The sequence below is a fragment of the Rattus norvegicus genome, chromosome 1 (assembly GCF_036323735.1).
Source record: "Rattus norvegicus strain BN/NHsdMcwi chromosome 1, GRCr8, whole genome shotgun sequence".
Taxonomy (NCBI): Eukaryota; Metazoa; Chordata; class Mammalia; order Rodentia; family Muridae; genus Rattus; species Rattus norvegicus.
This window is the reverse complement of record NC_086019.1, coordinates 114,854,088-114,882,021: the sequence shown is the minus strand read 5'-3', so window position 1 is coordinate 114,882,021 and position 27,934 is coordinate 114,854,088. Positions and strand designations below refer to the sequence as shown.

The window sequence follows — 27,934 nt, the reverse complement described above, 5'->3', positions numbered from 1 at the left end:
CATATGTGATTTTCTCATTACTGTAAAAGCCTATGCTTCTAAGTGTCTGCACTCTTCAGACCCTCTCATTCTTTCATACAGTGGTTTTAAGTTGACTAACTTAGAATAAGAACACTTATGAAGCTGACAAGTTAAGAAGTATACAGGTTAAGAAGTGAAAGACAGAAATCGTAACCTTTGATAACTCTGTGTTTCCTCTTCTTTTTTTCTTGTTTATTTATTATTCTTTCATACAATACATTCCTACTACAGCATCCCCCTCCCCCAGTGCCATGCCCACCAACTTCCCATCCTCTAGATCCACTCCTCCTTCATTTTTCTTCAGAGAAATGCAGGCCTCCCAGGAATGCCAACTGAACACAGCATAAGTAGATGCAGTAAAACTAAGCACAAAGCCTCATGTAGAGGCTGGACAAGGCATCCCCATAGGAGGAAAAGGGTCCCTTGATCAGGTAAAATAGTCAGAGACAGTCCCACTCTCACTGTTAGGAGTCCCATGAAAAGTCCAAGCTAAACAACCCCAGCATATATGCAGAGGACAGTTCATACTCATACAGGCTCTGTGATAATTTCCTATTCTTTCAGTACCTAACTATCTTTTGTTTAGGTAATGATTGTTGGAGCTAAATGGCTATGACATTCTCAGTGTAATCATCTAGTCCGTTGGCTCCAGTGGAATTCTTAATGTGTTTTGGACTGATGGATGATATTTTTGTTATTGTTGGGTTTTTTTCATATAAAGGATAAGTCACACCTTACAATTAATAAATTTTCATCATTAATGATTCTTGAATGGGTAGACTCAACATATATATTATTTATACTAATATGAAATAATTCTTTCCCTAAAATTCATAGTCCATTTCAATTTTTTTAACACATTAGTTTTCAACGCACCACAGACCTAATGTAATGTGACGTTTTGGAATCTTTCCAGAAATGATTTACATTTTTGAAATAAGTAAAGCTCACTGCAGACCCATAAATACTCTAATTAAGAGGCAAACACTAAATTCATGTAAAAGCATTTGTCAACTTTTCAGTGATAATTTTCATGTGACAACAGTGATCTGCCCTTGTACATGGTACCATAAGAACCCCACTTCAGAATGACTCAAGACAGCATCAAGTTAATTAGAAATGGACGCATTCTAACATATTTCACACTGCACGTTTAGCAGCTCTCCCCCTAAATGCTAAGTCCATATGAATAATACATCATATGGAACGAGAAAGAAAGTGAAAATTCCGTAAACTTTAGTTCATATTTAGATGGCTTTCATACAAATTAAAAAAGGAATATTATGAGTATGGATGGTTACTATTATGGGAAACCATGACTCTATGATCATGGGAACTCCCCCTCACCCCATTCTGGCATAATGTCACTCTGGGTTAGTTGACTTCGTCACAGAGAAGAAAGAATTGGGAAATTACTACATGTGTAAGTTGAGAAGCAAGGAGTTTTTGATTATTAGGGATTCTTGCTCTTTGATGTATCCTGTGGTCCACCTTTCTTATGCTTGGATCAGGATGAATGGTTACCACAGTTAACATACACCCCAGTCAACACTAGACAGAAAGCAACAGATTAAAGATGGGTCTACACTTTTGAGGGTTTGTCTTTTGGTTTTGTCACCAGGATTTTCAGATTTGTTTTTAACTTTTAGACAAGGAGGCTCAGGAATGTAGAAAGGCAGAACACATCATACTCACTCTCAGAACATTCTCTACTGAGCTTTTAAAACTTCTTGGACAAAGATTAAATTGCAAATTTAAGTACTTACAGGATTATGTTGAAGTAGAATTAATCTCCTCTCCCGTGTCACTCATCCCCAGGTAGTATGAAGGTCAGCTCTCTGACCTACCAAGCTAGTTTACTTTAAAAATCTTAATTTTTAAAAAACTTCTTGGCACTGACCATTTACTGACAACCAATAGCCTATTTTTATTTTTATTTATTTTTTTCTTTTTTTTTTCTTTTTTTCGGAGCTGGGGACCGAACCCAGGGACTTGCGCTTGCTAGGCAAGCGCTCTACCTCTGAGCTAAATCCCCAACCCCTATTTTTATTTTTATATTCTGATATTTATTTCAGCTCACTCTTAGTTCATGTGGCTTTAAAATGACACTACTGTAGACATTTGAATTTTCTCTTTTCTCCTTTCAGTCAGTTTATCAAAATTAGTCAAAAGGTTCTTGAAGTATAATCAATCACAGGTAAGCATTTCCTCTCCATTAATCTATTATTAAATCAATAGATACTCATAAAGCTTATGTTCTGCTTATATAGTGGCTGATAACACAGACACCACCTTTACAGCTAGGGGTTGACATTCTGGTGATAAGGAACCATTATAGCAAAGATAGTAATCTCAGCAGGTAAGGGTGCTGAGTAATTGCAGGTCGTGACAGGTGCATGCTGAGGAATTGCTGTCCTGAGTGTGACTTCAGTATCTTATGCTTCTCTTAAAGGTCAAACATGGGATCTGATAGTTAAGACTTTCACAAAAAGAGCAAATGAAGGGTAACATGAAAATGTGAGGTAAATCTCAGGATACCTTTCAAAATGAAACATTTAGAATAGCCATGTTAAAAAATCCTTAGAAAGGAAAAGAAAAGGACAAAATGTAACACCACAAAGAGATTTTTGGCTGTGGTTTTAATTGAGAACCTTCAAGGACATGCATGCCTGTCACTGAGAAAGGGTTAATTACTAGTTTTGAACATAACAGTGAATGGATTAAAATAGTATGGGGATAGACCGGCTTTTCTCATGCCCTCCTTTCAATGCTTCCTTTTTTTTTCCAGTCAGAATGCACTGGCCTATATCATTATTTTCTTTACCTAAGGTAAGCATGCTCTGATTACCGAATATATCATGAGAGAACTGAACACCTAGTGAGGAAGTGCAGGGATAGGAGTCAATCAGCAGGTCTGAACCCAAGGGCAGACTCATCTCTTAGCCCCAATGACACCTACTGTCATCCCATGACGAAAAGTCTCTTCAATTAAGGCGAAAAATGAATTCTCGTCTACATATTTTATTTTATGACCCAATAAAAAGGAAGCTGTTTAGCAGTGGGGCGTCTGCATATAAGCTTACTGAAAGTGTTATTTAGATTAGAAGTCAGGAGTAAAAAACACCCTTCAGGTTTGTCTCTAACTAGAGGACAGGACATACACCAAGATGCAGGAAAGGAGGAAGGGGGTTCTTTTTCTGTAGAACAAGCTCCATATCAGGGCACAGCTTGGCATCATACTTTCAGAGAAACATTTTTCAAGATGAGTAAGTGTTTCCTGGTGTTGATATGAACTCTCTCTCTCGCTTACAAATAAATTTGCTTCTCATTTGTCAAGTCTGAATTCCCACTGGGAAATGCCCTGCATTTTATGAAAGTCGTGCCTCTAAACTAACCTTGTTTTCCTTGATGTATTTCAGACTTAATCAACATATGTTAAAGTAGTTATCTAAGCACCCATATTCACTTTAAGTATTTGGTCTGTGTTTTTAAGTGAATGATTTTCAAGACCTGGAGCTCGCTATGAAGTAGTACAGACATATTTGGGGACATATATCGTCTGATACAGTCAGTGCTTCATAATACATTTTTGTTTCAGGACAATGTCAATGAGCAAATTGCAGGGAAAGAATTACAGGCCCGGTTTGGATGGGGTGCAGCATGGTGGCTTGGTAGGCATGACTTTCAGAGTGGAAAGGTTGTTCAATTGAAATCCCTGACATTTGCATCACAGCTGTCTATCTACCTTGATGAAATTAGATCATTATTGCTGCATCATTTTGTTCATTCATATGCAGAAAACATTTTTTTAAAATGCATTGAAAGCTTACCACATGCCAAATGTTGTGACTTAAAGAATAAAATTCATCTGGTCCTTGTCTTTATGAAGTGAGCAATTTTTTTGGCAAGGAAACCGCATATGGGTGTGGTTTATGGGTATATATATATATATATATATATATATATATATATATATATATGCATGCTTGAATTTTTATTTAAAATTTGTTGTAAACAAGAAAATGAACAAGGAACAGTGAGACAAAGCATGTGGGAAAAACCCCATGGAAGGACCAGGGATGTTGCTGCTGCTGCTGCTGCTGCTAAAAGGTGGTTTAGAGTGTGAGAAAACCTGCTTGCACTCAAGGAGACAGCAATGAAAACACAGGAGAAATCTGAGCTTGGAGTCAATTTAGGGGTACACAATGGCTCAACTGCACCTTAAAAGGAGGCAAAGTACCCTAAACCAAATAGGCCAGACTGCAATACATCAGATCTGAGATGGTGTGGATTTTCTGCTTTCATTTCATTGTCCTTTATTTTACTTTAATCATAAAATAATTGGATGAGGCATTACGTGTGGTGTTCAACATTTTGAGGGCTTGTGTTAAAGCTTATGGGAAACAAAATGGAATATGCAGTAGGGTTTTGAGGTGGAGCCTGGCAGCAGAGGCAGCAGAGGCTTACGTTAAAATGCTCACACTGGAAGTAGGTAAAAAGTGAAGACACTTGATGTATATTTCAGGAACAGAAGGTGGTTGTGTATTCACTGTGAACTTTGCCAATTCATCTTTTATAATGTCCTATAGTTACTTGCTTTCTAAAATCAAATAGAAGTTTAATGAACAGAATAATAAGGGAAACTAAGATGTAAATGAGATTATGTAAGATTGCACAGTCCTGATTACAGTAACAAGCTTTATTTATCTTTTTATATTGGGATTAAGAATCGCTGTCTTGATGTGTTAATTTCCCATCCCAGGACAGACACCTTGTAAGAACTGTGTATTATCAGCAGAAAAAGTTTCTTATATCCTAGCTAATGCTTAGGGATCTGAAAACAAATCTACAAGACATCCACTGAAGGAAAAGATCTCCAACAAACCATGAATACATTATTGATAATATTTTCATAAGTACATCACATATCCATTTGCATTCAGGGAAAAGTTTCAGCCTACAGAAACTAAATTTCCTAAAATTTCTTTGATTATCCAGTATTACTTCATTTTTTTTGGTTAATATCTTTCAATTATGTTAGGGGCTACAGATAAAAAATATGGGAAACTAAAACTTGCCATTAATATTTTATTGGCTTTTACATGCAGTAAGATTCTGAATAAGGGCCCGTTAGATGCCTTAAGGGGTACAGGCTTTTTCAACGGAAGTATGCCCATCTGAGTTCCATCAATGGGTCAGAGGTAAACAGTGTGTGTGATGATGCCCCCCACAGAATACCCCACATTCAGATACACAAATAATATTAATAAGTAACAGCATGTGTTAGGAAATAAGAGTATTTGTGGAATATGGATATTGACACATCAAAGTCCAGATTGTTTTTGAATTTCTCCCTGAAAGACTGAAAACTCTTTTCTATTCTTGCTACTTTGACAGCTACCTGGTAAAAGTAATCATAAGAAATAAACACAGTAACTAATCTTGCATTTGAGTACTCTGTGTTTCTGGAACCCTATACATAATAGGAAATTTCCCGAATAGAACAACTATGCAAAGATTTGACCTTGTGACTACTTTATGGGTTTGTAACAATAACCTAAATCATTAATGGTTCCTAAAAGAGCCATTGACATTGTTAGAAAAGTTGAGATCATTTCTGTTCTTGGACTAGCAAGCAGGGTTGAAGACCTACATTACAAATATTAGATATGCCAAATAGGCTTCACTCTGTAAGTCTGTTAGAGAGAACAGGGTCCATTCCTCATCTAGACATTGGTTTGGGGCTTAAAATTAGTGTTCAGATAACCCAATTTCACTTTAAAGTGTTTATTGATTTATCTTGAACCTGAGCTACAGCCCAATTTTCTCGAAGTGATCAGAGGAGAAAATCAAACATCAAGGTCATTCCTACTGTAAAGATGGTGCTCTATCACAGTCTCCAAACGCGGAGAGGCAAGGTTCAAAAGCTCAGACAGCTTTCTGGAAACCAGCCCAAGATCCACTTAGGACATGATATGTGTTCCATGTGCACAATATTTCTAGGTAAAAATTGAGTTTATGTCTTAAATATAAAATCATGACTTTATATTTCCCATGATACGCAGGGAAGAAAGAAAAGACTATCTCAAACCCTCTCACATATATGTTTTTAAATCAAAATTCTGTCTTTGGTTATGACCTGGGAGAATCCCAATTCTGTCTTACTTATGAAAATTTAAAGGTGTAAGGAGAAGTAGGTGAGGCAGGAAAGGGGGAGGGGAAACCAGGGGGGAAATAGAAAATCCACCTTGAATTTGGTTACTATACTGTGTCCAGGGGGTGGAAGGCAAAAGGCACAGAAGTCTCGTGTCAGCTTCACCCCAAGGGAACCTTTACAGTATGTGCTGCTCTGCACCTGAGGGGCTGGCAGACAGGAGTGAGTATTGCCGAAGAGGACAAGAGAGACCCAAAACTTTTAACTGAAATGAACGGAAAATCGAGAGTTGTTAAAATATATGCATAGACATAAATGTATGCACATAGATAATACAAAAACATGATTGGGGGCAGGGTGTGATGGTACTCAACAATAATTGCACACAGAGAGCTGATGCAGGAGGATCATAATTTTGAGGCCCATTGTGTATCTTAACTGCAACCGGGAAGGTTCTGAAATGACTGCTAGCTTTGTGAATTTGCAAACAGTTTTTCCCACTTGCCTTCTATCTTCTTAGATGTAATCAGCAATTCCTATAGCATAGTTGCATTCTCTCTGCATACTGATAGTTATACAACTCTGTCTTACACAGTTTGCAATGCTCTTCAAACGTATACATCTAAGGATCTCTGTGTCTGTGGAGCTGAAAGGTGCTGTTTAATTTATTTATTATTTTATAGAGTTATTTTGACTTTAGTTATGATGTATATGAGTGCACATGCGCGTGCAGGGGTTGGGGAATTTGGAGGTAGAGTATATGCCTGTGAGTGAGGGCAGTTGCCTGAAGTCATCGGTTCCTATGGAACCAGAGTTACAGTTGGCTGTGAGATGTCGGAGGTGGGTGCTGGAGACTGAACTAAAGTCTTCTGGAAACGCAGCGAAGTCTTTAACCACTGAACAATCTTTATGGCCCCTGAAATGTGATTTTTGAGTTTTCACACGTTTGTCTTTAATTTCTTCATTGATCTTCTAATAATTCAATGTAATAAGTGCGTACCATCGTAAGTAAGTTTCCCCTCTTTATTTTCACAGTGTATTTCATGTGACAGCTGAAGATGGGAGAGGAAAAGGACAAGGCAGAAGTACAACCCTACATTGGAGGGTGACATTGGAGTGAGTGAGGCTGACGTAGTCCATTGCGGCAGTGCCTGGGCTATGTTCTGTAACCCACGCTGTCTTTCTCTCCACCTCCTCCTAGGTTGTGCACCCTTGCTTTTTTACTTTATTTTTTAACTGATACTATCCCTTCAAGTTCCCTCAGGGATGTATAAAACACAAATCTTCAGTCCCAAGATTCAAGGACAGGGGTGTCACTAGTAAAATCTTGCATGGTACTACCATCTCTGTGATTGGAAGTGGATCTATATTTGAAACATTTCTTCTTGGTCAGAGTAAAGAGGCAATTACACAAATGACTTTTGATATTATAGATTGTATATATAGCACTAGAAAATTAAATCTTCTCAGAACAAGACCCATAGAATAAGGATACTTCAAGGGAAGTACTAGGTTTTATCCCATTGCTTAATTTTAATGTCAATGATTCCTTTATTGACTTCCACATGTATAATATAGTGTTTTTATTTTATTTTATTTTATTTTTACTATCTCCTCTACAACTTTCACCTGTGTTTTTTTTTTTTTTTTATTAACTTGAGTATTTCTTATATACATTTTGAGTGTTATTCCCTTTCCCGGTATCCGGGCAAACATCCCCCTCCCCCCTCCCCTTCCTTATGGGTGTTCCCCTCCCAACCCTCCCCCCATTGCCGCCCTCCCCCCACCAGTCTAGTTCACTGGGTCACCTGTGTTTTTAAAACTTCACTGATAACCTTCTCATGAAAGAATGTGTTAAGGCAGGTGACGAAGGGCTCACGCACAGTGACTGATGTGCACACGGCTTCTGTGGGCTCTCTCTGCTAAAGACTGTCATACTTATCACTTCACTCTCTGCCTTGTGAACTGAAGTTCAAAGGGAAAAAACAGCATCAAATTAAAAATTCTAAAGGCTGATTGACTGATGAAAACTTCAGTGAGTGTAGATAGTTGGACTTATGCCAGCATAAAGTCCAATTATCTTTGACTTTGTCCCCTAAATAGACATTTCTTGTCCACTGCTGCATGTGACCTAACATCCTTGAGACTGTAAGTCAAATAGCTCCATATTGGATAAAATACATGTTCCTTTTCCTTGGTCATTAAAATTTGGCATAAACTTTTCCCTTTTAGTGTGTGTGTGTGTATGTGTGTGTATGTGTGTGTGTATATGTGTGTGTATGTGTGTGTATGTGTGTGTGTATATGTGTGTGTGTGTATGTGTGTGTATGTCTTTTTAGTGTTGAGTGTCCAGAGGTCAGTACCATAACAGTAAACATTCATTTGTTCTTGCTTAGTTGAGTTGCAATTATTAAATTTTTTATTAAATATCTATCCTATCTGTCTGTCTATCTATCTATCTATCTATCTATCTATCTATCTATCTATCTATCTGTCATGCATGTGTATGTGCATGTGTCTATGTGTATGTATGTGTGTGCATCTGCCTGCCTGCCATGAATGTGTGTATGCGTGGGTATGTGTATGCATTTATCTGTCTGTCTACATGTGTGTGCATGTTCCTGGAGGTAAGAGAAATAATTGTGGGGAATAGTTTTCCTATTTTACCAGTTGAGTTCTGGAGATCCAACTCAAGTTGTCAGGCTTGGTAGTATGTGCCTTTATTGACTAGCCAATCTCTCCATCCCTGATGGATTCACACTCTTGAATCCAGCTGCAACTCCATGTTCTAAACAGAATATATCATTTATAACATCTTTTGCTTACATTATTAGAATCTTCAAGTATATAAAATCTTACTGTAGTCTTTTCTCCACAAATACTTGGGAAACAGTACATAAAAATACAATAAAATTGTTATTCATTCAATACATTTATTCAAATTATCATTCACATTGTTATACTGAGGCAGATTTACAGTTTTATGTTAATTATTCTTGCTGTTCTAAAGGTACATCATTGTGTTTGAAAATGAAATTTACCCCTTTGATGAAAGAATTTAGGACAATACTTTGTGGATGCTATTGTTTTGTTTTGGGGTTTCATGTTTTGTTTGCTATTATTGCTGATTTGAAACAGCATTACACTTAGTCTGGGCTAGTCTTAAACTCTTGATCAGCTTTCCTAGAGTCCTCAAGTTTGGAATTATAGGTACACGCCAGCACAGCCAACCCTTGCATATAAACTATGGGAAGATAGGGCTTTTTGCTCATTATTAGAATTTTTGAAAGATTATGTAGTTGAATATTTTATTTCTCCAGTTAACATGTCTTTCTCTAGTAAAAATTATAACTGATGTCTGAATTCCCCATGTCTATTGCTCTTGTTGTTTCGTGTCACTATAAAGTGTGCTTTCCTTTTGTTGCTGCTTTCTAGCAGAAAGAACAATCAGTTACTCTTTTTATGAGCCTAGACTTTAGTCGAATCACTTCAACCCCTTAGGAGCTTTTAAAGTGGAATCTATAATATTTATTTTAAAATCTAGATAGTTAAACAGAAACCTTTCTAATACATATTTTAAAAGAGTTTAAATAGATATGTAAAAATTTTGGATGAAATACACTTGGGGGCATTTTCATAGCAGTTTAATGTAGGAGTGTGGGGTCTTTTCTTGTGTCTGAAGCCAAATATGGTGTTTTGTTTAAACCCTCCTAGTCCCATTTCAATCCTGTCATATTTATGTTCTGTTTTATTGATTGGGGGCATGACTCATCAATTGTCCTACAGCTTTTTATGTTTTCACACAATTCTTTCTCTGAGGGTTGAGTTTCTGTTTACTCTACCCTTTGAGATTGCTGTTTAACTGCCTGTGGTCATTGCTTTCTTATATTATAAACCCTATTGAGAAATTGTGGGGAAAGTCTCACGCTGGTTTTGGAACAGAAAAGACACATTCTGGAGACTGACTTCTATTAGGACAACTACCCTGTCCTCCTTTGTGGTGTGTATCCATATTGGATTTGATTTGGCTTATGTTCAAGAATAATTATTTTTTACTTAATTTCAACTTTCTAAGAAAAGTTCAAAGAACAGTGTGGGAGATCTATAAAGGCCCTTTATCTTGGTTTCCTGACAGTACTCTTTAGTATACTGGCAGAGGCTCTGTTTTGAAATGCTGTGACTGATCCCAGATCTAACTGACATGTGAAACTAGATCTTACCAACTGAAAAGTACAGGCTTTTTACTTTATATAATGAGCTGAACTCAATGATCCCAGTGAAAACTGCAGTGTGCTGGCTAGAGAACCAGTGCTTTTGGATTCAGAGTCCCATTTGTGTTCAAAATGACAGGAGTTTTTCAAAGCTATCCAAAGAGCACCTCTGTCACATTGGAAGCTTTGCCTGACTAGGGGCAACAAACCCAGAACAATCTACCCCTTTGATTCATCAAATTGAAATGATTACAAAACAAATTGATCTCCTTGTCTTTCCACACACAGTCATCTATCTTGTCACAGAAACATCATCTCTGACCTCGTTACTCTCATCACAGGTGAAGAGCTGACTATGCACAGGTACAAATCTTAGGATTTTTGGATATTTTCTGCTGTGTTACGCTTGCATTGCTTGGTTAGGCTGCCAACATGATGAATGGAACAAAATATGATTAAAATTCCTCATTTAAAAGCATCTCATTATTGAGTCATTGAGCCCCAAATAAGAGCTCATCTCATCTTTTCTTCCTTTTGATAATCAATATGCGGCTTGTTAGCTCTGTCAGCTCTCTCTTCAAACTGCATCTCCAATTCAAATATTCCTACTATTCTACCATTCTTTTCTTATTGCTTTTTCTGTGTCTCGCAACTTGACCACTTCCATGGTTTTTTAAGTATTAGCAGATACAATAGCTTTACTTTGCAAGTGCAATTAGCAACTCGATAATTCCTCACTTATTCTTTGTACCAACATGTGTCTTTAGCATATGTAAGATTATAAAGGTATGATAATTTGTGACAGGCAATAGCCAATTTATTGTAATTGGTATTTTTTATATTCTAATTGTTAGTTATCATGTACTTGCCCTAGAAACTTAACGCATTCCTGAGCAATAGTAGGAATCTGATATTAAGAAAATTAAATTCTCAATTTCAAATTTTACTTTTTTTTTAAGTTTGAATAGAGACTTCCTCATTATGATGGGAAATACTTGAGTCATCTGTCTTCTTTTTCTTAAAAAAAATAGTGAAGACCTGTGGAGTTCCCGAGAACTTGTTTGATTCTCATAAATTTTATAGCAGTAGGGCTATCCTTTAAGACTTCAGAGCGTGTGTCCTTATTTGCAAAACAAACATCATCTCCAGTGAGGTGTTCACAGGAGACACAGGGATAGTGGAAATGGCACAGCCCTAATCTCTGGAAGGCATTCAGAAACTGTTTCTTCCCTTTGTCTAAGATTTGTAAGAAGCACACCAAAGAGCATTGAAAAGTCTAGGGAAAAACACATCACTTAAGATATAGGAAACTCCAGGAGGGAGGTGCTAGTTGGTAATGTACTTTGAACCCTAATCTTTTCTCTTGAGTTCTCCTACTTTTAGGTCTCAAAGGAACTCAGGACGAATGGCTAACCTTTGTGTCCATTTAACATAGCAAAGTGCATGCAAGCTGCCAGGCTCTCTCAGCACCATCCGTTACAGAGTCCAAGCTCCTCTGTTCTACTCATTCTCCTACTCTACCTTAAGCCCCTTCAGCTCCTGAGCTTTGCTTTCATGCTTCAGCTTCTCTTTCCCATATAACTCAGCGCTTTCGGCCATGCCTTTGCTTGGCTTTTCTCCCTCTCTTGGTCCCCTCTCTCCTCTATTCTCTCCCACTCTTTCCCCTCATGGCTTGCTCTATTCTTCTTATGTTCAATCTGGACTCTTCTAGATGCCTCTGACTTATATCTTCCAGATGTCTCCCTTCTATTTTCAATAAAAACCATTTGAATGATCCTGAGGAGTGGCCATGCCCGCATTTTTATTCACCTAGAAGCTGAAAATGTACATCACTCTCCACTGCACAGCTCCTTTTAGGCCTCTGAGGTATAATAGCTAACTCATTACTCACCAATATAAAAGGGACAACCATAATAGTCTGTTAAGTCTCCGGTCCCTGAATATTCAGTTTCACATGATCATCTCTCAGCAAGGTCATTCCTTATCTGAATCCAGTAACCCTTGCCTACATCCCTGCCAATAACCCTGGAATATGGCTACCACAGTGTTAGGACAGATGCAGACAGATGTATATACATTTTTTTGGAAAGTTTTTCATGCTTCAACACATAAAATGGCAGAAAATAATTACAGACACCTATTTCCATTTAACAAAAGGTCATTATCTATCTTCTCTAACAAAATCCTTATAGGCACAATATATTCAAAAGCTTAACTATACTGAAACAGAAAACAAAGATATTAAAATGAAAACTTAATTGGCAGTCTTGATAAGTTACCACTCCATATAAAAGGATTTATTTTCAGATTTTTATATTTTTCTATATGTACTTTTTAAAATTGAATAATATAATATTAAACTGTTTCCATAACCATCTGAGACTTGTTTCCTGCTTTTAGTAGGCACCACAGGGTAATTATCCTCCTGAAAATAAACTAGAAATCAATGGAACTGAGCCCCTAATTTTTTTGGAAATCTTTCAACTAGAACAGAGTATAGAGGGTTCTTCGATTAGATGTCATCATCTGTACTTTATACGCTTTTACTGTCTGAAAACCTCAGGTAACATCGAAGCAATAAATCATAGCTATGACACCCTCTAGATAGGACTTCTTTCCTGAGTTTAGATTTACAAAGGAGAGTGTGTCCAATTTCACTTGTCTGCCAAATGGACAAACGCAAGACTACATGAACTAAACTAAAGCCCTTGGGTAGTTAGCATTCCACAAATATTCCTGCTTTTTTATGCGTAATCCTTTTTATATTTGAAGACAATTCCTCTTAATTACATAGTCACTGCTGCCCCAAGAGGAAAGAATGAAAAAGGAAATAAAAAGGGTTCTTTGTTTTAATGAAATATATAATTTATTCATTCACTAGTTATAATAAATGCAGTTAAAGCTTATATTTCTCTTGATACTCTTAATGTTAAATTAAGAACAAGGCTCTAGATAATTGAGAATAGCAATACTCCAAAGATCTGAGATGGATCTAAACTGAAAGCCTCTACTCTGACTTCTAACCTTCATCATACAACAAGGTGTAATCCTAGTTACCAAAAGATGAAAGCAATGAATAGTCCTGCCCAACTGTTATATCAATGAACCACAACAATGGCCATAAGATATGATATTCCTAAAGGTACTGTAGTGGTTCTTATAGTATGGTGGTAATCAACAAATGTCTAATTGGATTTAAGACCTGCTCAGCAGGAAGGAAATTATGTTTGGTATTGTAAATATAGCCAATTACCAGGAGTTAGTGAGTTCATGTTATCTTTGAGAATCCAATACTGCCTCTATTTTGAAACGGCATAATATATTTTTTCTATTTTCCTTGAAAATAGATTCTTCTCTCATAAAATACATCCCAACCACAGCCCCCTCCTTCTCCTACCTCCCCCACTTCCTCTCTTCCCCAAATCTTCTCCCACTTTTTTTCTCTTTCGAAAAGAGCAGGCCTCCAATAGGTGATAGACAAACAGGATGAAACAAGATGCAATAACATAAGACAAAAGCCCTCATATTGAGATCAGATAAGGCAACCCGATAAGAAGAACAGAGTTTCACAAGCAGGCAAAAGAATCAGAGACATACTTGTGGGGTTCCTGCCATGTTTAATTCCCTTACACCCTGACTAAGACACTATTGTGGAATCCTTATAAAATCTGCTTCCAGAGCTTAATAACTATCTGTACGCCTCCTACCCTAGCCCCAAATATTTTGCTTTGCATACTCTGCTGTTCTATAGCACCTGAACAGTGCTTGCTCACTTGTCCCATGCAGAACAGTCTATATTCAGATAATTAGAGTGACCCTTTGGCCCTTTGTGAATCAGATTATACTTGTTTCTCTACATCATATATATATATATATATATATATATATATATATATATATTTTCAGAGGCTTACCACATAAAAGACAAAAACAAACTCCATATTCATCAACAAAGGATCATATAATCTGTTCTTTGTTGCTACAACATTTCTGACTTGCCTACTGAAATACCCCTTACTTTGTTGGAGTTCTAAACTTTACATAATATCACTATTATAACAAAAATGCAACAAAATCACCTAAGATTTTATCTTCAGATGATTAATGTGTGATGTATTTGCATCACAAAAGTATTTCAGACATCAGGAAGAGTCAATATGTAAATAAAATCATTTAAAATAATTACATATTATATAAACCAAACTTAGATATTTTTAATATTTGACATAGTTATTCATAAAAGGTCAGACACTTTAACTCCTAATCAAATTATGAAATTCTTCATTTCTTTCCTAAAACTGGAAATTTTCAGAATACTGTGTTTTTTTTCATTTCTCATTCACTTTGCCAGAACATATGCATATTTCCTCAGAGAATATCTTAAAATTTCATACTGGATCTTATTTCCCTATCCTCTTCCAAGTGGAATGTTTGTCTTCTCACCATCTGTAAACACTGAACATCCATCAGAATCTAGAGGAGTTCATTAATTCCCAGTTAGCATCTCCTATACAACTCAATTACTGACTATGAATCCTTAAAATATACATGTGTAAAGACATACATACTCATGAAAAGAGTTAGAAATCATTTTGTCAGATCAGATAGTTGTATTAGAACAGTATTACACTATGACATGCTAGTGTATGTTCTAATTTTCTAAGGTGCTATTTGTTGAATAGATTTGATAGTTTTGGGCTTTGGATTATGGATTCTGCCACGGATGCCCTCTGCAACCTCAAACTGTTATATGTTATACGTTATATATATATATATATATATATATATATATATATATATATATATATATATATATATATGTGTGTGTGTGTGTGTGTGTGTGTGTGTGTGTGTGTGTGTGTTTAACAAACAAAATAGTTAAGGGTGTGTCTCTGTGCACATATATGTTTGAGCACAGGTATACATGTACCATGTGTGAAGGTTAGAGGACAACTTTTGGAATCAGTGCTCTCCTACCATGGGAGGCAGAGATTGATCTTAGCTCTTCTGGCTTTGGAGGCAAGCACTGTCACCTGATGAAGAGCCCTATTTGTTTGTTTCTTTTGAAGGGGTCATTTTATGTAGACTTGTCTTGCCTGGAACTCATGGTCCTCCTACCTCAGTGTTTTGTACAGTAGATTATAGAAGCAAGCCATCTGTTGCTGTAATTTTAGAACACACACACACACACACACACACACACACACACACACACAGTCTCTTCAATTAGTGTTCTGATGACTTCTATGAATTCTTTAAATTGTTAAGTGAAAGACTTATCTCTTTTGTCCTGCTTACTTCTATGTATGCTGGTATGTGAATGTATTGATGTGGTACTTAGATATAAGAAGGTCATCTGGATGTTGTAAACTTTTAAGAACTTTGTTAGGTTCAGATGAAACATGGCATATATCAGAATAATGAGACATTCTTGTGCAGTAAGATTTCATTTGATTAAAGTAAACTAAAAACACACCTATCAATGGGACACATGATCTGTTTGACTTATGGTCATGAGAAGTCTGATATAGACAAGAGGGGAAGAAATAACTGAGGATGGGATCTTCACATCTATACCATTACAAATTATAGATTAGTAAAGGTTGTGTGTAAAAGAAATTTTAAGTTGTTCTCGGGAATACCTTAGCGGTGTAAAAATTGGTATAAGATGGGTAACAGAAGCTAAATGCAATCTAGCTGATTGTCGCAAAGAGGAATATTGTGTATACATATAGTATACTTACATACTTTTATAATTGTAAGTGATTTCTAAGAACACATAGCTGTGTAAATTCTAAAAGTTATGTTTGTTGTATTCTGAAAGCCATACAGTAGTGGCCAAAAATTGACTGACATATGAATTAGTACAAATTCCATTATCTCAAATCTGGAAATGTTATCTGCAATTTGATACCAGACTGTGGTGATATCTTTTTGACTGTGAAAAATGTCATCTTTTATCAGACCTGAGTTCTACCATCTGGACCCCATAAGAGTGAGATTCTTCTTAGAAGATAATGCTTCTGACATCCATATAAAACATAGCAAAGATGAAAATGATAGAAAATCAAAATATTCTAGTGTCTCATTGAAATCCTGAGGAAAGGAGACTTTGAGGTCAATTGATTCTTCTAAGTGTACTCTAATGTAAGGAACCTTATGAGAAGTTACTGTCTGAAGATTCAGATTCTGGGATGTATATGGAAGGCTCCTTCACATTAGACAAGTTACGCTACATGGACAGTGCTAACAATGGAGGATACATAATCAAAACCTACATTTATTCCCAGTGAAGTGAAACTGACAAACCACAAACATGATTTACTTTTTAAAAGAGTATAGTTTCTACGGAGGGTAGGGAGGAATCTTGTAAATCTGATGTCTGAGGATCAGATCTCTGTTGGAACTTTGCTGTTGCCAGCCATGGTTGCCATTTATCAGTAGGTAGGCCCATAGAATGGACACACATTTTCTCTGATAAGAAGAAACATGCTATAAAGGGGAAGACAATGTAAATTACTATGAATGTAACCCCCATGTTGTGTCTTTCCCTCAGCTCTGATGTTAAGGCTTCACCATTGGCTGTATAGGACAAGATTATTGACAGACTTGAAGCACACGCACCAAGAGGTCTTCTTTGGAAAGAAAAAAAGTAATTATTGAAAGTTCAATAACTTAGTAACTTGGAAAAATAATTCTTGGGGAAGTTCATTAAAAGAAATCAATTGGAATAGTCCCAGAAAAGCAAATTTTGCAGGATAGATCTTAGAAACATAGGCATTTAAATGTTACTCCAATGTTCTTTAAAGTTTCTACCCAGTTCTAAGAAAATCGATTCCACTGACCCTCAGCCTCTGTGTGGACACTGCTCTTTAACTACAGGATTGGAAGTTCACTTTAAAAGTAGCTTCTAGAAGTTTCTCCCACCTCAGATTGGTTTACAGTCCCATAATAATTAAAGTTTTGCATGATAAATTTCATACATTAGTGTCACATGGTGGTTAAGTATGCTTTCTGTGTTACTGTATGGCAGATGATCATAAAAGTGGCCACTTCTACATGCTGCATAGTATGTATTTCTCAGGATACTTTAGTAAAACAGAATTGATAGAACAAATGAATGAATGAATGAATGTCTATCTATCTATCTATCTATCTATCTATCTATCTATCTATCTATCTATCTTTTATCTCTCTATTTCCTCTATTACCCCCTTTCTCTATCTTTACACACACACACACACACACACACACACACACACACACACGACTCATGTTCCAATCGTGTCTGCTTTTTGATGGAAATTCCAAGAATCCAGTAATTGTTCAGTATAAGATTCTCTCATATAGAAGTAGGCTCTAATAACAGCGAAGGAATGAATTTGCCAGTGAGAGTGTGGTCAAGCATAAAAAGAAAACAGTCTTCATTTTTCCATGTCTTTTTGGTAGACTGCCACCAGAAGTGTTAGCCAAGTTTAAAGATGGATCTTCCCACCTTAAAAGATTCTTCAGGTGATTCTTCCAACTTCAAATGATTCAATCAAGAAAAATCTCACACTGTTGTACCCAGCCCCTTGTGTTTTAGTTAATTCTAGATATAGTCCAGTTGACAATCAACAATAGCCATTACACCATCAAAAGTTACAATGAGTACCTTAAGCACATAGGGTACTTTAAACTGGACAGGAAGGAGAGAAGGGATAGTCAGTGATGAGGAGAATAATGAATTAAGAACAAGTGTCCAAAAGACAAGAAAATGTAACTATCAGAACATTCTTATAAGCAATCTTATAAATATTTATGACAAGGATAGCTATTTGAGAACTATATAAGCCAAGGCATATAAAGTAAGGTGATAATGGTTTTGGATATATTGAATAAAAATATAGCATACTTAAATAACATTTCATTTTAATACATGCAGCCCTGAAAGTTAGGAAGCTATCTGTATTGGTTCTAGACGTGAAGTTGTACATACTGAAGCAAGTAGGGTAATCCTGGCACCTGGGAGGCAAAAGTAGAGGGACCACAAATCAGTCTATGCCACACAGGAAGTTATTAGTCAGCTTGAGTCATGTAGTGAGAACCTATCTCAAAATAATGAGGAGGGATCTAGCCCAGTGGCAGAACACTTGCCTGGCATGCATAAAAGCCTTTGATTGATGATTCAGGGGAAGTGGAGACCTAAGTGAACCTCGAGATAGTCTGATGGCAAATGGATTCTGAAAACAAAGGGAGGCTGGCATTGCAGAATCAGAAAGAAGATTCAAAGGTGATTTGTCTTGCATTACATTGGAGCAAGCACAAAAGGCTGAGTAAGCTCAACAGGTCCCTCCTGACCCCTTTCTCATTAAAATAATTAATGGCGAGAGTATATGAGGCTCAGTAAAGCTCTAGGACCTAGAGTATTCAAGAGGGGAAAATGAGTCCAATACAGATACACTCAGATAATTTGGTTAAAATAGAAGACAACAAAAGGATTGAAACGGGTAAGAAAACTAAACAAAACAAACCCCCTAAGTATCTTGGCAATAGTGAAGGAAAACAACGATAGGAATCATTAGCCATTAAAAAACAAAGAAAGAAGCAACAAACTCAATAATTTCCTTCAAGAAAGTTAGCTAATAATATTGTCATCCACCCAATGTGACATCGATGTGTTTTTCTCCATATAAATGATTTCCAATTAGTGAAGTGTTCATTGCATAATTACATTTAACTTCATTTCATCAGATTAGAAAGAGTCTGCTTTCCAATGGAGGAAAAAGGGGCAAGGGTCTGTCATATAATACTTCAGCACATCTTGGAAAACTAATTTTAATAGTTTTAATGAGTCTTCATACAGAGGGACTTTCCCTTGAATGCTATTGTCCATGCAATCATTGGGTGAACTGAGAATTCATAATTCTTTTCCTTATAAGTTTCATGTTATTGGTACTAACAAACCAAGTGATGATAGGAAAATAAAGTTTCATGGAGGGAAGTAGAGGGAGAGGGGAGAGGGAGAGGGAGCGGAGAGAGATACAGAGAGAGAGAGAGAGAGAGAGAGAGAGAGAGAGAGAGAGAGAGAGAGAGAGAATTTTTAGATAAGGAAATAAATGCAACAGCTCTCCTGGGGATGAGAGTGAGTGTGGTTCATCAAAGAGACAGAGAGAAAAATGTTCAGTGTACTTGTGGGGAGGGTGTAATAAAATGATACTGGGGAAAGATTCTTAAGCAGAATGACACCCACTGCTCATGTGAATGTCCCTCCCCTCCCCATATCTCTCCTGTCTCCTGCCTCTTTTCCTTCTCTACTTTCTACATTCTATACTCCCCATTTTTCTTTACTCCTAACTTTTCCTTCTTTCTACTCCTCCTTCTTTCTTCCTCCTTTTCTGCATCATTCTGCCTTCACTTTCCAAGATAAAAGAGAAGCATACATTAAGAGATAAAACAAATCATACTCTCAAAAGCAATAACTCTTTCTATGAAAAGAGAAATTAAGCTCTGGACCTCTAGCACATGAAAAGGCAAGAATGCCTGTTCTTTGTTACTATTTACCTTTTAAAATAACATGCATTCTAGTCTTAGAAACATGCTTTTGCCGTTATGATATTTAGCCCTGACATGAATTAAATGTTTTTTATATGATCTCATTTATCTGGCATTGCTGGTGACCTTGTTTGCCAGATGAACAGTTAGTTTCCCATCTAACCTGGGATTTTAGGAAGTATTGGATCCAAATATATCCAGACAGATCACAAAAGCCTCTGATGTGTTTAGGGGAAATCATTTGTTCTCCTGACCAAAGAGAAACCAAAGTCATTGGTCCTTCAAAGTCAGCTCTTGAAAGTGTCTGAGATATGGTGGTTCCACACAAGCAGTAAGAAGTCAGTTTCTAACTATGAGGTAGCAAAGTAGGAAAAAGGGGTAAGAATCCCAAGTGGCCAAGAACTGAGGTGGAAGCTGTATCATTATCTATAGGACATATCCCCAACTTCTCGTCTAGTTCAAACCCTATGTGTTAAGATATTGCAGTTTCAGGCCACACAAGATGGTTCAGCAGCTAAGAGCACTGAGTGTTCTTCCAGAGGTCCCAGGTGGCCCACAACCGTCTATAAAGGGATCTAATGCTCTCTCCTGGCATGCAGGTGTACATGCGTACAGAGCACTTTTATCTTTAAGTAAGTATATAAGTAAATAAAAGTCTAAAAGCATATTGCAGTTTAAGTTGTATAAATTCAAAAGTTATCTTACATATTAAAACCATTAATATGATTATTATTCAAATTCATATTTTAAAATTGTGTGTGTGTGTGTGTGTGTGTGTGTGTGTGTGTATGACTGTGTATGAGTGCACATGAGTAAAATTGCCTAGGGAGGCTAGAAACATTGGATCCACGTACAAAGCTGGAATTACAGATGGCTGTACCCTTAGGGATATGGGTTCTGGGAACAGAACTCACATCTTTTACTAGGGCAATATATGCTCTTAACCACCGAAACACATTTTTTTCTTTTTGGAAAGTACATATGCTTCAGTGTGGTGACTTTCAGGTAAATACAGGAAGCAACATTCATTGAGAACTTATGAGGAGCCAGACTTGCTTTAAAGATGTGTTATATGCTTAGTCCTCCATCATGCTGAATTCATGTTTACAGACAAAGAATCTGAGATTCAGAAATAGAGCCAGGCCATGAAATCCATGAATGGGATACTGAGCTTTGAGCTAAGCTTTGTGAGGCTTTAGGGTTTCTGTTTACCATTTCAATTCAGAATAACCATGATCTCCTAATGTAAAAGAGTGATTGATTGAACATGGCCTATAGAAAGAAGCTGATGTATATATGTACACACACACACACACACACACACACACACACACACACACACACGAGAAAGAATGTTGCCAAAGTTATCTATACATACAGTCTTAGTGACTAAAACGAAGTTAAATGTCCTTGTTTACTTCCCGTAACAATCAAATGAAATAAAACAGCTTGTTAAGTTTAGTAGCATTGAAATTGAAAATAATCAAGTAACATAATAAATAAATAAGCATGCATGTATATATGTATAAACATATTGTGTTTTGTGTGCAAGTATTTACTTTTTGTAAAAGTTATTTGATGGGGAAAATAGCATGGCAGATTGCTAATGGGCTTAGCTAGCATGTAGTCTGATAATTAGATAAATTTGACACAGTATGCTTCTGTTTGCTTTGGAACCTGAAAACTATTGGGACATTTAAACACAAGGATGGCAGATGTTGAGTTCTCATCTTAGAAAGCCCTCCATTATTAAGGCTTTTTTCTCAGTTCCAAAAGAAGACATGATCCCCTTTTCTTTCTACATTAAAAAAAGGGAGTGATATTAGGACTGTGTGCTAAGTACTATAAAATTAGGCAAAATGTTATTTGATTGAAAAAGAGCCTGTTGTAGTTTGAATGTTAAATGTTCCTTTTAGGCTGAGGTGTTTGAACACTTGGTACCTAGTGGGTGGCACTATTTTGAGAGGCAGTGGGACTGGTGGAGGTGGAACCTGTCTGGTAAATCAGAAAGGATGTTGGGTTTTGAGACCAACTCTACTCCCTCTTTCCTCTGCTTCCTTTTTTAATTTTATTTTTCTTGAATATTTTATTATTTGCATTTCAAATATTATTCCTTGGCCCTTCTCCCATACCCCCTACCCTTCTTCTGCTTCTATGAGGATACTCCCACTCCCACGCACCCACTCCAACCTTAAACCCCGGCATTCCCCTTCAATGGGGAAAAGAACCTTCACAGAAACAAGGGCTTTTCCTCCTACTGATATTGGGCAATGCTATCCTCTGCTACATTTGTGGCTGCAGTCATGGGTCCCTCTGTGTATACTCATTGGTTGATAGCTTAGTCCCTAAGAGTTCTGGTGGTGTCTGGTTGGTTGATATTATTGTTCTTCCTATGGTGATGCAAACCCCTTCAGCTCCTTCATTATTTTCTCTAACTCCTCCATTGAGGTTCCCTTGTTCAGTCCAATGGTTAGCTACAATGACCCTCATCTGTATCAGTAGGGCTCTGGTGGAGCCTCTCAGGAGACACCCATATCTGGCTCCTGTCAGCAAGCACTTCTTGGCATCAGCAATAGTGACTGGGTTTGGTGGCTGCATATGGGATGAATTCCCAGATGGGGCAGTCTCTGAATAACCTTTTCTTCAGTCCCTGCTCTACTCTTCATTCCTATATTTCCTCCTGTGAGTATTTTGTTCTCTTTTCTAAGAAGGAATGAAACATCCACATCTTCATCTTCCTTCTTTTTGAGCTTCATATGATCTGTGAATTTCTTCTTAGGTATTCCAAGCTTTTGGGCTAATATCCACTTATCAGTGAGTGTATACCATGTGTGTTCTTTTGTGACTGGGTTACCTCACTCAGCATGATATTTTTCTAGTTCCATCCATTTGCCTAAGATTTTCATTAAGTCATTGTTTTTAATAGCCGAGTAGTCCTCCATTGTGTAAATACCACATTTTCTGTATCCATTCCTCTGTTGAAGGGTATCTGAGTTCTTTCCAGCTTTTGGATATTATAAATAAGGCTACTATGAACATAATGGAGCATGTATCCTCATTATATTTTGGAGTATCTTTTGGGTATATGCCCAGGAGTGGTATAGCTGGGTCCTCAGGTAAGTACTATGTCCAATTTTCTGAGGAACTGACTTCCAGAGTGGTTGTATCAGCTTGCAATCCCACCAACAATGGAGGAGTGTTCCCATGTCTTCACATCCTCAACAACATCTACTGCCACCTGAGTTTTTAATCTTAGCCATTCATGCTCACACAGCCTCACGCTTTCACGGACACAGTCTCAACATAGTCCCTAAGCCATGCTTTTCCGCCATCTTGGACTATTGTCTCACAAATGTGAGCCTTTCACTAAGCTGTTTTTTAGATGATGTTTGCTCACAACATTGTGCAAAGTAGAAAATGTCAGGTCCTCAAATAAATCAGTTACCTGACTTACAGTCTACTCAGAATACTGAGAATCAATCCATCACTCTGTATGCTTGTTATCAATGAAAAAAAGTGGGCATTGCTGAGTATATGATAGCACTGCTATCTGTAATTTTTCTCTATATAAATTTGTAACAGGTAAAAATAGATAGCCTATATTAAACATAGAATAAAAGTCATTTTTATACAAAATATTGATGCTGTTTTCTGATAATATATAAAGAACTGATGTATATAAGAAAAAAGTTAGACAAATAAAGTTTAAGTGAGGGAAAAAATGAAGGATATAATTAATAGGATCACTATCTATGGAGTCTTAATATTCAGTAGTTACTACCCTGTAAGTAAACATGCTGTGCTCCTCCTAAGAATTCTTTGCCATTAATGACTGCTACTTTTGCTCTTTACTTTTTATTTGTTTCGAGTAAGACCTTAAATATTAAAAGTAAATAATTTAAGGATCCTATCAAAACAAGTAAACGAATCTAAAAAAAATTATCTTCAGAATTCAAAAGTTCCAATGCTTTTCTTGGAAAGTGTCCTATGTCCTGTTGCCTGTGAATATGACTGACTTGATCCTTGGCATCAGTCTCATTAGACATAGCCATCCCTGCTTGATGTCTCCATGTGATGGCTTTTTCATTTACATTAAAAGCTACATGTTGGGAAAATGCACATAAAACAAATGATTCACTGCAAATAAACCTGCTACATTCTTGCCATCTATCCTAGCTACTTGCAGATTGTTTCCTTAGTTGTTTAGAAAGGAGACTGGGGGGTTAGGAGATTCTGAAGTATTCCTCTTGATGCATTAGGCGCCCTCAGGAGCTTCCCAGATGATGCTACACTCTGTAGCACATAAATGGAATCAGCATGTGAATGAGAAGTGCACCAACATTACTGGGAGCAACAGAATGAAGGGCTCAGGCTCTCTCTCTCTCTCTCTCTCTCTCTCTCTCTCTCTCTCTCTCTCTCTCTCTCTCCCCCCCCCTCTCTAAAATAAGAGTCGGTCTAATTTCTCTTAAGAGTCAACTCTTTGTTTCATTGATTCTTTTTATTGTTCTTTCTTTTTTATTAGATATTTTATGTATGTATTTACATATCAAATGTTATCTTTTTTTCCAGTTTTCCCTCAGGAATCCCCCTCTCCCATCCTCCTACCCTCCCACCCACTCCTACCTCACCACCTTGTCATTTTCCTACACTGGGGAAATCAAGCCTTCACAGGACCAAGGGTTTCTCCTCCTATTTATGCCAGACAATGCCATCCTCTGCTACAAGTGCAGTTGGAGCCAATGGTCCCTCTTTAGTTTGTGGTTTAGTCCCTATGAGGTGTGGGGGTTCTGGACTCAGACTCTTGCTGCTCTTGCTGCCCTGATCTCAAAGTTATAGTAGAGTATTGTATGCAGGTGCAGATGCTAACAAGTGGCATTAGAAAACAAGAAGAACCTAAGGGTCTTTTCCATCTAAACAAGACAATAATGTATTGTTTGGAATCTATGGATGTCTAGGGAATCTGAAGTTAATTGTTTGACTTCCAAAAAGTATGATCAGAAATAACCATTCCTTTCTTCTTAACCCTGGAGTGGCATTTGTTAAACCCATAAGTACTGTGACTAATCTCCCAGAGGTTAAGTAAGTAAGGCTTGCATATACAGAGACAGAGTATTATGTGAGAGGAACTCATTATTTCTGTGTGGTCATTGGGATTAGTGTGAGATGGCATGGATTGTATAAATGAAGTAAAATGACATGTGAATTTATAAAGAACATTGTTCACTCAGATCATTTTAGAATGGATGTGCCATGTATAGCAAGAACAGAATTGTCTAACATAGACAATGTTGTCAAGAGAAAGAGCTCTCAGTTCAAAAGGATAAAAGGTAGTATATTAAGGAACACATATGAGTGACCATGGCCCAGAATTACTTATTGAGATTATCACAAATTCTATGTTCCAACTGGAAGCAGTGTCAGGACAATGGCTAGTTTTAGAAAACAAAGAAAGTCACATGTAATCAAAGCAATTTTAAAGACACTGATGAATACATCTGAAAGATGCAAAGAACTTTTCTATAGATTCCCTTATGCTTTCTTATGGCTTTCTTAACTCTGGGATTAGTTGAAGTTAGTGGACTGATAAATTGATAGATTTGAAAAGGATTTTTAATCTATTAGTCACAAGATGATAATTCTAAGACTGAGGTTGTCAAAGAGTGCCTGAAGCACATTTCTCTCTCTACAGTTCTGTGGTATTAATCAGTCCATTAGTGTTCGCAGATCCGGATTCCTTCCAGGGATTTGTTCCCAACAGTAACTAGGAGGGGATTACAGAGGACAAAGTAGTTGGCATCACTTTAGGTGTATCATTTCCAACAAGTGTCTATTGTGTATTTAGTGTGAGCTAAGGAAAATATAACCCTTTCATCTTTTATTTGCCCTGCAAAACCAAAGCTGGTAGTGTCTGTGGTGCTTTGAATGGGAATAGACTCCACAGGCCCGTATATTTAAACGCTTGGTCATTGGGGACTGGCTCTACTTGACAGAAGTGGAGGTGTCATCTTGTTGAAGGAAGTCTTTTAACAGGGGAGGGGGGTGTTGGCTGCAAATATTCAAGCTAGTCCCAGTATTTCTCTCTTTTTTTTCTGCCTGCAGATCCATTTGTAGAAACCTCAGATCCTTCTCCAGCACCCTGTCTGCCTGTTTGAATCCATATTTCCCACCATGATGATAATGGACTAAACCTCTAAAACAAGCCCTAATTATATGACTTAAGTTGCTGTGATCATGATGTCTCTTCCCAGCAAGAGAACACTGACTAAGACAGTGTCTTTGGATGGTTTTTCTTTCCCTCATACCAGTTAAGTCACAGCATGCAGTTCAGAAAGATGACTTGGCAAAAAGTAGTTGGCATATGGTAGAAGGACAATACAAGGGGAAATAAAAATCTACACTCATGCATTGGCATGAAAACACGTTTTTAGCTGAGCACCAGGTCAGTGAACTTCCCTTGTGGAACTATGTTAATACTTACACTGGAGTGTGTTTGTTGTGTTGTTGAAGTTTTAGGTTTCTTTTTCAGTGTGGAAATAACTTCTCAAATGTATAAAAACATTTCGATGTTCAACAATGACAGTTAAACAACCCAATATATTGTTTTATCTCAGTTCTTTCCAAACCCTGGCCATTATAATATTATGTATAACACAGAATTGTTTCACGCTTGAGCTCACAAAAGCTCTGGTGGGGTGCATAACATCCACTGAAGATCAAACCAGTCAACCTTCCAGCATGGATGCGTGGCTTGGCACACATTTAGCTGAGGAGACATTAAAAATTGAAAGCTGTTAGGAGAGGGAGCGTCAGGTATATGTATGGGTAGAGAAAATTGGACTCAGTAAATTTTTAAAAACAACAAAAACAAAAAGAATATAACATTGAGAGGCGGCTGTGAGGCATAAGGAGTAGATCCAAGAGGAGTGAGGGGCTATTTAGAAGTAAATATAATCAAAATATATTATAGACATGTATGAAGGTCTCAAAGAATTAATAAAAATATGATAAAAAAGCCAAATTCAACCAAAAATAAATCTAATATGCTGCCATATCTTTTTAATAAATTCTTCCCAATTTGTGAAATTTAAACTGTTGCGATAATGTCTTTAAAGTTCCTTAATGAAGTACATAAACTTTGGCACAATGAATTTTTAAATTGGGGTCATTTAGATGGTTAAACATATCCGTATGACCTTCAGATGGCTTCAATCACTTTGTAGGTGAGAATCAGTTAAGTGAAGATCAACTTAATCAGAGCCCACCGAGATTTCCTTATCTAAGTAGGAAGAATGAATTACTTCAATGTATAAAAGAAACTGTGTGGGAGGTAATCCATTTTGTTAGAAGTAAATTCAGAATGTCTATAATTGAAAAGCAATAAAATTCATAATTTTTACAGTATTTAAGCTTTTATTAGCAGCATTATTGGCAGTTCTTACACTACTGCCAAGGTTATCTGTTATTCTTAAATCAATTTTACTGTAACCTGACACCTAAACAATCTGTAGCAATTTGCACCATTGACACCAATGACATTGATACTTTACAACCTAATTAATTTGCTAAACATTCACCTAAAATACACACAACAACAATACCACCAAAACAAACAAACAAAACCCTTCAAATATATAAGCAGATAAGAACCTAAACTCTTATTTAGCCTGTTATTTGAAGTAGGAAATATGGCATATTTCATACATGCCATAGTGTTTAATATGTTTACTTTTGATCCGTTAGTCCTGTGTGTTGATTTGAATGAAAATGACCTGCATAGGATAGTTTCTCTGAATGTTTGAATCCCAGTAGGACAAACACATTGGGAAGGATTAGGAGATGTGGCTTTGTCGGAGGAGCTGTGTTACTTGTTGCTCTCAGGCTCCTGTGCCTTTGCCTCCCCACCACCACCAGGGACTCTATCTCTCTGAACCCTTAAGCCAATTAAACACTTTCTTTAATAAGTTGCCTTAGTCATAGTCTTTTGTCACAGCAATAGAACAGTAATTAAGACAAC

At 37.0% G+C, this 27,934-nt stretch overlaps 1 protein-coding gene and 1 long non-coding RNA gene across 7 annotated transcripts in view; both read right to left on the bottom strand.

Annotated features, from left to right (window-relative positions):
- The window catches only part of Luzp2 (leucine zipper protein 2), a 386,349-nt gene that overhangs the window by 237,353 nt on the left and 121,062 nt on the right, over window positions 1-27,934 (bottom strand). The window lies entirely within an intron of this gene.
- Window positions 719-24,482, bottom strand: LOC120099819 (uncharacterized). The gene is made up of 2 exons (XR_005499095.2): window positions 7,984-24,482; window positions 719-7,804 (listed from the first exon to the last, which is right to left on the bottom strand). It is a non-coding gene; the product is annotated as an uncharacterized LOC120099819 (long non-coding RNA).